This window comes from Gossypium arboreum, chromosome 5 (assembly GCF_025698485.1).
Source record: "Gossypium arboreum isolate Shixiya-1 chromosome 5, ASM2569848v2, whole genome shotgun sequence".
NCBI classification, from domain to species: Eukaryota; Viridiplantae; Streptophyta; class Magnoliopsida; order Malvales; family Malvaceae; genus Gossypium; species Gossypium arboreum.
Window position 1 is genome coordinate 71,734,591 of NC_069074.1, and position 11,683 is coordinate 71,746,273.

The 11,683-nt window shown below is 30.4% G+C and overlaps 1 long non-coding RNA gene and 1 other non-coding gene across 2 annotated transcripts; both read left to right on the top strand.

The window, feature by feature from the left end:
* The first annotated feature begins 1,339 nt into the window (after positions 1-1,339).
* On the top strand, positions 1,340-1,446 carry LOC128293575 (small nucleolar RNA R71). Its single transcript, XR_008283756.1, has one exon. It is a non-coding gene; the product is annotated as a small nucleolar RNA R71 (small nucleolar RNA).
* Positions 1,447-3,669: 2,223 nt separating this feature from the next.
* LOC128293033 (uncharacterized) lies at positions 3,670-6,352 on the top strand. Its single transcript, XR_008283055.1, has 2 exons — positions 3,670-3,771; positions 6,158-6,352. It is a non-coding gene; the product is annotated as an uncharacterized LOC128293033 (long non-coding RNA).
* The last annotated feature ends 5,331 nt before the right edge of the window (positions 6,353-11,683 follow it).

Sequence of the window (11,683 nt, forward strand, 5' to 3'; positions counted from 1 at the left end):
TTAACAAGCACGTCTTCAACAATACCCTTAGGAAATCAATACTTTTATCTGCGAATTGAATGCTTATCCTAGTTTGTTTGGGTTTCCCAAGACCTAGTTGTTTAAACATTTTATAGGCCATGACATTAATACTTTCCCCTAAATCAGCCAAAGCATTGTTAACATTTAAATTGCCAATTAAATAAGGAATAGTAAAACTCCCTAGATATTTCAACTTATTGGGTAGTTTATTTTGTAAGATAGTTAAGCAAACTGTATTTAGCTCCACATATGACAAATCATCTAACATGCGACAAATCATCTAACTTCCGCTTGTTTACTAAAAACTCCTTTAAAAATTTAACTTAATTGGGCATCTGCAAAAGAGCTTCAATAAACGGTAAGTTAATATGTATTTTTTTTTCAAAAGTTTAAAGAATTTACCAAATTGTTCGTTTGTGTGGTCTTTCCTTATCACATTTGGATATGGCACATGAGGTTTATATTCTTTATCGACCTATTCTTACTTATTTTGGCTTACCTCAACCTTACCATTGCTTACCACAGTTTCTTGCCTCGGTTTAGATTCAGATTCAACTAAACTTTCTTCATCTCGAACAGTAATTGCATGAAGCTGCTCTCTTGGGTTAGTTTCGATGTTACTTGGCAAGCTACCTTGTGGACGTTTTGAAATCATCTTTTCCAATTGACCTATCTGGTTCTCGAGTCCTTGAATCGACGATTTTTGATTTTTGAATGTTGTTTCGGTGTTTTAGAAGTGAGTTTCTGACACCGAAATAAAGTTTTTCAACATCTCTTCAAGGTTTGGCTTCTTCTCTTGCTGGTAAGGTTGTTGTTGAAAGCCTAGAGGGGTTTTGGTCTTTGATTTCCTTAACCACCCCAAGAGAAGCTGGGATGGTTTCTCCAACCTGCATTATAAGTGTTATTATAGGGGTTATTCTGAGGTTTAGAATTGTTACCAATATAGTTGACTTGTTCGTTCTTTGTGCTAGGATTGTAAGTTAGGCATTCTGGATTGTTCATCCCTCCTCCGTTTGTATCGCATTGCATCATCGAATGTACCTGCGTAGAACCATATAAACCATCAACCTTTTTATTCAACAGGTCTACCTGATTTGACAACATGGTGACTGCATCAATGTTAAAAACATAGGTTACTTTCACCGACTTTATCCTCATGACTTGCCACTGATAATTATTTAGTGACATTTCTTCTATAAACTCGTAAGCCTCTTCAGGTGTTTTGTTATTCAGAGTCCCACTGGCGGATGCATCGATCAATTGCCTAGTTGAGGGGTTAAAACCGTTGTAAAAAGTTTGAACCTGTAGCCATAGAGGTAACCTATGGTGAGGGCACCTTCTCAGTAAGTCCTTATACCTCTCCCATGCATCATATAAGGTTTCTAAGTCCATCTGTACAAAGGAAGAGATATCATTCCTCATATTGGTTGTCTTAGCCGGTGGAAAGTACTTCAACAAGAATTTTTCGGTCATTTGTTCCCACAAAGTAATAGATCCTCGCAGTAGGGAGTTCAACCACTGTTTAGCCTTATTTCTTAATGGGAACGAAAACAACAGTAGCCGAATGGCATCATCAGAAACGTCATTTATCTTAAAAGTGTAATAGAATTCCAGAAAATTAGCCAAATGAGTATTTGGGTCTTCATCCTGCAAACCATCGAACTGAATAAATTGTTGGATCATTTGAATAGTGTTAGGCTTCAGTTCAGAACTATTTGTAGCAATAGCAGGTCTAACAATACTCGATTCAGCCTCAGTAAGAGTGGGCTTGGCATAATCGTACATAGTAAGAGGAGCAGGATTTCGATTTGGATTTGTAGCAGCTACAGAGAGTAGCTGATTATTCTGATTTTCAACCATCTCCTTAGTAATATCCTCTTGCTCTTACACTGTACCTTGTCGAATCTGCGTTGCTTCTCTACGGTTTCTGCGAGCTGTACTTTTGCTTTTGCTATCAAAAAGTAATGGTCCCGACGGGTTTCTTCTAATCATAAACTAAAGAATCCTGCTAGAAGAAAAATAAAAGAAAATTTAGATTATAAAAATTAAACTAAAAAAAAAAATAAAATGCAATAAAAAAATGACTAAATTAATAAAAATCAAGCGTTCCTAATATCTTAGTCCCAAGTAACGGTGCTAAAAACTTAATGACATCACGAACTAACTAGAATACGACAAAGGCAAGCGCACCTATCGAATGATAGTATAACTATGGTGAGTCGGGAATATCGTATCCACGAGGACTAAAAGTACTAGTAGTTACTATCTTTTTATTACCTAGCCGAATAAATTGAAGGGATTTATGTTAACCTAATATGAACTAACCTAATTACTAAGACGAACCAGAGAAAAAAGTAGGAAAATATTTGAAGAAAACAAATAAGAGAGATAATACCCAAGAAGGAATCCATCTAGACTTCACTTATTATTCTAAATCTGAATTAAACGATTTATTCATTTGTCTTGATCCGTAGAAATCCCTAACTTATGTTAATATCTCTTTCGAGAATAGAAACAACTGACTCTGGGTTGATTAATTGAAATCTCTTTCTAATTAATACCCCTATTGTCGCATTAACTCAATCTATGGATTCCCCTATTAGATTTGACTCTAATCCGGTAGATTTATGTCGTCCTATTTCTGGGATTGCATGCAACTCCACTCAATTATGCCAGATCTACTCTTAAACAGGGACTTTTGTTCCACTGAATAAGCACATCAATCATGAATTAATATCCTGAAAACATTAAAACATGAAATAAGAACACATAATTGGGATAAAAAATAAATATTTATCATGTAATTCAGAAAAATCAAATGATAAGATCCGTCTTAGGTTTCATCCTCCCTAGGCATCTAGGAAATTTAGTTCATACTTTGGAAGGAAAACATCTCAAAATTAGGAAAACAATAAAACATAAAGAAATCCAAAAATTTCGAGAAAAATTGAATGGAGATCTTCAATCTTGAAGGAGATCCTACTTCTGAGTTGAATCCGTTGGCATTCTTCGAGTCTTTTCTTCGTTCAACTTTACGTGTCCCCTTAGGTCCTCTTCTAGTATGTATTTATAGACTTTAGAATGATCAGCAATCCTAAAAATTGGCTTTTTTTATGTATTAGGGAAACAGGGTTCGAAATTGACACGGGCTGGCATATGGGCGTGTGTCCAGCCTGTGTGGATCACACGGACGTGTGCTTAGCCCATGTGGGAAAAGGCTTGGCCTTATAGATCCTTAAAATGTAACGACCCAAATTTTACCGTTACCGAAAAAGTGTATTTTCGGGTCTCCATTTCTGAAAAACGGATTCGTAAATATTTATTAAAAATATTTACGAAATAAAATGAGTGGTTAATTAGAGTTTAATTAAGTGAATTTAATTTAATTAATAGTAATTAAGAAAAGGACTAAATTGAATAAGGGTAAAAGTTGAATTATAGATTAAAAGAAAATAAAAAGGACTAAAAGGAAATTATACAAAAGTATAAATTGAGGCGGTTTACCATGAAGAAAATCTAAGATTTTTTTATGTTTAGTATATTATTATATTATTATATTATTATATAATAAAGATATTTTATGTTTTAATTATATTATATTATATTATATTATATTATATTATATAAACTAAAGAAACAAAAGAAAGGAAATAGAAACAGAATGAAACGAAATAGAGAGCAGGGGAGAAAAAGAAAGAAAGAAAGGGAGAAAAGAGAAAATTTAAGGTTTGAAGCTTTAAGCTTTAATAGGTAAGTCAATCAAGCCCTTTTTACTTAATTTTGATGTTTTAGAAGTTTTAGAACAAAGTTTTGATGAAATTAAGTTGATATTTTGAAAGTTATTAGATTTCTAGATATTGTCCATGTTAAATAAAATGATGAATTAAGGGCTAGATTGATAGAAATTCAAGTTAGAAATGATATAAGGATTGAATTGTAAAGTGATTCATAAGTTTTATGCTTTAAGGACTAAATTGAAAGAATTTCGAAATTATGGTTTTATGATGAAAAATAGATAATTATGTCTAAGTTTGGTTAAAAATTGAGTAGAAATAAAGTATGAATTAAGATAGAAAAGTAAGTGAATTTAGTTAGGATTAAATTGAAATTAAAGTAAATCAACATTTTGTACTAAAACTATTTTGGACAGCAGCAGTAGTCTAAGTTTGAAGAATCGCCAAAAATTGTAGAAATTGAATTAGAGGATAAATAAAATATGGAATTAAAGCTTATTGAGTCTAGTTTCTTATAGAAGAAACGGTATAAGCAATTGAATTGTAAATTATGAGATATAATGAATTTTGTGAGACAAGGTCAGAATGAATTTGGGTTTCCCTGTTCTGACTTTGGAAAATCACCAAAAATTGAAGAAAAATAATTAGAGGTTTAAAGTTATATGTTTAGAATTCCTAATGAGTCTATTTTCAGGAGAAATCAACGGGAATATTATCCGAATTCTGCACTGTGAGATAATTAATTTTTAGTGAAGAAGGGACGAAACTGTCAGACAGCAGAATAGGGGTGAATTTAAAGAATAAACTGTACTTAATGGCTAAACCAAAAATTCTGGAAATTTTATTGTAAGAAGATTTGTGAGTCTAGTTTCAGGAAAAATTAGCGGATCTTAATTTAGAATTCTGTAAATCAAGATATGAATTAGTAATGTATTAATGATTATGAATTGTATTATTTTCGTATTCAATATGGTATCGGAAATCTCGGCTAAGAAAGGACAAGACAAAGTCAAAGGGAGTTAGCTCGAAAATTACGGTTTGTATTTCTATAATACGAACTTAGTCATTATTTATTATATTTATATACATATGGAAAATGTTAGTGATTGAATTATGATGTTTTACAATTGAAATAGATTGATTTTAGTATGCGATGAATTTATTGAATTTATATTGATTGAAATTATTTTGATTGAAATTATATTGATTGAATTATATAATATATATGACTTGTGTAGAAATTTGAATATTGAATGAATGTTATATTGAAAAATATATTGATTGGAAATATGAGGAAATTGATATGAATATATGAGATTGTGATATTTGAATATTTGGTATTGAAAAGTGAATTGAATTGTATTGAATTATGAATTAATGTGCATAATTGAAATATATTTGTTGAATTGAATGAAATTGTATGAATTGTAAAATGGGTAAATATGTGTAATTATCGGATTGAGATATTATGAAAGAATTATTAAATTGAGATAGTGAATGAAATACCTATTAACTAGTCGAAATTTGAGTCGGATATAGTTGGCATGCCATAGGATATGGAAGTGTACGGGATTTGTCGGCTTTATCGATCAGGCACTTTATGTGTCGTATTTCAGGCACCTTGTGTGTCGTATTAGGCACCTCGTGTGTCGTATCAGGCACCTCGTGTGTCGTTTTAGGCACTTTATGTGTCGTTTACTGATCAGGTACTATGTACCGTTTTAGGCACAATGTTCCGTACTAGTGTGTTTGGGTTGGAATCCGTGTATCCGTCAAAGTCTGGATTTGTTAATAGGGGTAAATAAGTGAAAGATAAATCGAATAAATTTGATTGATCAAGCTATTGAAATGAAACGAGAAATTGAATTGAGAATTGAAAATTTAAATATGAAATTGAAAATATGAACCAAAGGTTCATGAAATGATTGGAGTTCGAATTGATGATATATGATGCCACTTGATGAATTGAAATGTGATTTGAGATATATGAATCGTATGTATATACTGAAAGCTACCAGGGATAGTAAGTTGATATGATATAAATGCAATTGACAGTTATTGAAATGAATTAAAATGGAATATGATTGATAAGTGTATAGTTGAATATAGTTTAATGATATTGAATTGTGAGTAAATTAAGGAAAGCTATACCGAATAGTAAGTGAAAGAATGGAGTAAATAATAATGGATTTAGTTAAGAATTGAACAATTATGTTATTGTGTTTATTATATGATTTGTATAAAATTTATATGTAAGTAGTTGAAATTTATCTATGAATAAATAATTGCATAATTGTAATTGTTATTATGATCTTAAGTATTTGTTATATTATTAAATGTTCGGATTATAGAAATGCCACTGAGTATACCATACTCAGCGTACGGTTTATTTCCGTGATCAGGTTAAGTAAAGATAGTACGTTGAATCAGTATCCCAGGACGATACCGAATTCATTAAGGTAAAGTATGTTGAGTATTGATAATAGCATGTACCCAGGATGTTTAATGAGAGTCACTTAGGTTGTAAAAGTATTGATGAAATAAGTAACTTATGGTTGGTAACGATATATAGTATGAATTTTGAAATTTACTAAAAATTCGTAGTGATTCTAAATTAGTTCCGAATTGAATTTACTATTCATATTGGATCGCAAGGGCCCATTAAAGGGACTACTTCTTAAAACTAGGATGTGTGTGAATATTTATTTTAATTAATGACCGAAATTGGACTGTACTGACTGGTAATGTCTCGTAACCTTGTTTCGGTGACGGTATAGGGTTAGGGGACTTTACATAAAATATCCCGTTTTGTTTGTTTTTGGCCCGTTTTCCGCTCCTTTTGTTCCCCTATGCTCTCCTAAGTACAAAACATAAAATTAAATGATTAGGAGCATCAAATTCACTAAATTAAATAATAAATCATCCAAAAAAAAGTATCAAGAATGAGATTAAAATATGTTACCTTTATGCTTATCACTATACTTCTTACTTTTAATTATAAAAGCTTTGCCCTTGGATTCATGACCCACAAGATAATCAAACACACTACAAAGGAAGTCATCATTAAATCCTTCTACCTCATTGACAACAGTTCTTCATAAAAATGTGGTGTCTTATCCATAGTAAATTGTTCCAAAGCATTAGCAATTTTGCCAAGTTGTTCACCCACAAATTTAATTTGTTCATCAACGACACTTTCTTGAGCATTTTTTATTTTACGTTTAGATGTGCTAGATGAAGATACTTTTGTTCTTACCTTCTCAATCTCTTCATTGTCATAGTCTATAGGTACTGAATCTTGGTTACCATCATCCAAATCTATGTCAGCAAATGTTCTAGCAAAACTCCTTGTTGCCATATCTTTGCCAACAACCAAAGCCATTTCATCATAATGATTAATGCTTTTATTCAAAAATGGTTCATACTTCTTGTGTGCCAGTTGGTTATTATACACAATTAAAATAACAAGTAAAAAAAATTGAAATATACTTAACATATATATACATATATTACTATCACTGCTGCATCAGATGTCACTCTATCACATGTGATCATTTTCATGTTATCATCCCATCCAAAACCACTTTCAGCTCGAATTGTGCATAAAATCCTGGTTTTTTACAGTCCTTAAATGATTTTCGACATGCTTCGCATCATGTTGGACTTGAAATCTTTTAGAAATAGCTACGGAAACTCGATTAATAGAAACTTCTTTGAAAGTGTTAGAAGGTTTATTTCCTTTTTAGGCCTCTTCTGTTAGAATTTCAAGAAAAAGATGTTCCATCGGTTTTATCCACCTGAATTGCTTGGAGGTCCTTTCTTTGTTTCCCATACCCATTCTACATTAATAATTGTCATTTTCAATTATTTCATTATCCAACAAGCTTAAAACATAATAAATTCACTATCTAACAAATTAAAGACATAATAATTTCAAAATCCAACAAACTAATTTCAATATCATTATCCAACCAACATTAAAAAAAACAATTTTAATACTAAAACATACATAACATAGAAACAATAACCCTAAGCCCTAAACCTACCTAATATTTCTAGCCATATAATCAGTCTACATAATTTGTGCAATTTCCTCTCTCTTAGCAGGCCATTCTCTTGCTTCTTCTCTTTTTTCTTGCTCCATAACAGTTGGTATTATCAAATCAAGCTTAGGCTCCTCGTATAATCTTTGATTAAGTAAATCACTAGGATCAACTCCCATTATATGATTATGAATGATACAACAGACCAAAATTATATCTACTTGAGTTTGAAAATTCAAAAATGGTTCAGCATCTAATACACGAAATTGTTTATTCAAAATCCCAAAAACACGTTCAATAGTGATTTGTAATGATGAATGGCGAAGATTAAAGAGTTCCTTTGCATTTTCAGGCCTCTGAGCACTAAACTTTTTTCTGAGCACTAAACTCTTTTAAATGATATCTGACACCACGATATGAGGTAATATATCCATTTCAAATACCATATCCAACATTAGCAAGATAATATTTACCTACAATTTTATAAAACATAATTATTACTAATAAATTATGAGCTTACTAGAACTATTTGGTATTTAATGTTAATTCTTACTTTCCGAAAGTCTTAATCCTCTTGGGCGTGAAAGGGTATCATTTAAAATACGAGAATCATATGCAATACCTTCCCAACCAGCTCGAACATAGGAAAATTTCAAATCAAATGTAATGGCAGTCAATACATTTTGTGTCGTCCCCCTTTACGGCTACGAAATCTTCCTTGAATGCTAAGTAGAACGGATTACGAACATGAGTTCCATCTAATGCTCCAATACAATCTTTAAAATAAGGATAAAACCTTGGATTGTTTCTGATTTCACTAGGAGTTGACTCATTAGGTAATCTAATAACTAGTTTATACAATTTCAAAATAACTCTCAATACAACCCTAAAGTAACGGTGAATTGTCTCAATTGATCTATAATATCTAGATCCAATCACTCGAAACCTTACATTATGACCAATTATATGTAAAAATATAACTACTTGCTCCCTACTATTCACCGATTTAGTTTATTGTAACAAATTATTCCTAAAGAATATCACACAAATTAAAAAAGGCAATAGGTCTCATCTTATCACATCAATACAATGCTGGTCACCACTATATAAAATACTATTAATATAATTTTTTCTTTCATAATCTCAAATCACACGAGGGTGAGATGTAATTTCCTTCCTAATTTTTAATTTTTTTAATCCAAAGAGCCCCAAAAGCTAAAACTAAAGCCACGACTCGGATAATTGCATTTTGATCTTGATTACGATCCATCTACACAAAATTATGCCACATAAATATTTGATCAGTACAAAAAAAGATGCAAATTTTTCATAAGCCCACACAAAAATTTAAAAATTAATATGCAATTACTACAAATCAATGTGCAATTAATTTGAAAATTAATAATAATCTGATCTAACTTAAAAAATGGCATAACGAAATCTGAATTTAAAGACTTATTAAGGATTTAAACTGGTTTTAAACTTATAATTTTTAAATTGCTAAGGTTATGACATATAAGAACCTGGATTCCATACTTGAATAAGTATAGATGTTATCCACGAAAGTAAATTTTTAATATGCTTACTGCCTAAAATTATTGATTGTACTCTTTCCCTACTTGCCTTTAGAAACAAAAACAATAATCAACCAGATCCTTAGTATTGATTAAATTACATCATATCATTAGAACGACAAATAAAGCACAATAAGTTGCAAATTGAGACACTTGTTGAAACAAATAATAGAATCATGGTAGAAATTATGATTTTAAGTAAACTTTAATCAAAGATAATGCATAAAAATGCTATGTACGGAATAAAATATACAACAGTTATACAATCAAAATCATTATCTTTTTATCAAGGCTGATAGCTTTGGTATTAATAATTATAAATAAAATTAGAAGAAGAAAACATAATTAATTAGAAAACATAATCACTAGTGATCCATGCAGTTGAATGCAACAATCCCATTCCTTACATCTATAATTTATAATTACTAGTAAAAAGTAAATACATAAACACATGGTAAATGTCGGGGTTTGAGGTTTTATCAAGTGGTTTTGTTTTTATTTTACCTGAGAGTTAAAAGGGAGAGCTGATAAAGAATAAAAATAGGGAGAATGTAAAGGAAAAGAAAAAAATATGATAAAAAGTAGTTTTGTGTTATTCTTAAGTTAATAATTGATATAATTTATATTTTAAATATTGATGGTTTTATGTGATGTTTATTTTATTTTTCATGTTACATTCCAAGTTTTTTATCCATTCAATTTAATTATTTAAAATATTTAAATAATTATTTATTTTATTTTTAAAGTGAATTAAAAATTAAAAATAAAAGTATTGTGATTTTAATGATTTGTTTAAAGAGGTGTATATATCCCTATTTAGAATCTGTAGCCAATATGCATAGAATTTCTTTTATCACTCTTAAGTCAGATTTTTAAATCAGACTTTCTTTTAAACTTTAATATATCTAAAATAATAGATCCATGGATTAACTCACAAGTCAGGTATCCGGTTTTAAACCATTATTTTAAATTTTATTATATATATATATTTTTATTAAATAATTCTAGTGGAGATTTTGCAAGTTATTTTAGTGGCAATCCAACCACATGGAATAAGAAAGATGCTTAATTCCTTTCCATTTAGTTGCTTGCCAATATATATATAATAGTGCAAAATGAAAACGACGCTCATTGCGAAACTAATTCAATTAATTCGTACACATATTTTAGGTCTAATTATGCATATCACAAGTTAGGACTAGTGAGAATATGATTGCTTTTGAGTAACACTAATAAAATTTAAGGAGTATAGGTTTCGGAAAATACCTCCACTTGTGATAAGAACTTGAGCAGTATGGTTGAGGTTTGCCTTTGCCCATGCAACCTAACGAACTGCAATCAACTGAGAAAAACACACAAGGGTTGCCAATTAATGCATGGAGATTAAATTCCTAAAATTTCTTTAAGAAAAAAAGCAAGAGGATTAGATGCTAGGTGTACTGAAAGTATTGTGAGTTCAAGCATGTTTTAAACGATCATGAAACTGTAATTACATATTCTCTAGTATTTACACAGACAATTAGTAACCAAAGAAAAACTTTGCACGAAAATCATGTAAAATGAAAACACAGATAGGAAGAAATAATTAATATTGGTATTAATAAAAGAACAACCAATAAGAGAAAAGTTAAGGTTTAACTTACTATAGGCACAATGGTAAAAACGCAGGTAATGACAGCAGCCTTGAGATTGGCACGAATACCTTTTGCATTAGTTTCCTAAAATATTAATATCTGATATATATATATATATATATATATATATATATATATATATATATGTATATACTCAATATGATTACTTTTGAGTAACACTAACAAATTTTAAGGAGTATAGATTTCAGAAAATACCTCCACTTATGATAAGAGCTTTAGCAGTATGGTTGAGGTTTGCCTTTGCCCAAACAACCTTACAAACTGCAATCATATACTGGAATTTAAGAAACAATACAATGATAAACCATACAACAAATCATGTACCGAGAACATATGCCAAGCCTTAGTGAAATAAGCTCAGCAAGAGAGCAAAATATGCATAATTTAACTAAAACAAATAGTTTCCTCTGTTCCTTTTCGAAGTTAACAATTAACAGTGTAATGCCCTAAAATTCTTATTTCGGCTTTTGTGAAAATGTGACACAACTGTGTATCTGCTTTAGAAGTTAAGTGTTCTAGGTGTGTGTAAGAGGTCCTAAGTTCAAGCCTTAGTTTGGACAAATTATGTTAATTTTTAGAATTAAGCCCTATTTTTGTTCGGTGGGCTTATATTAAATTATTTGTAATTCCATAACAGAATGAGCCTGCTGGTTCGA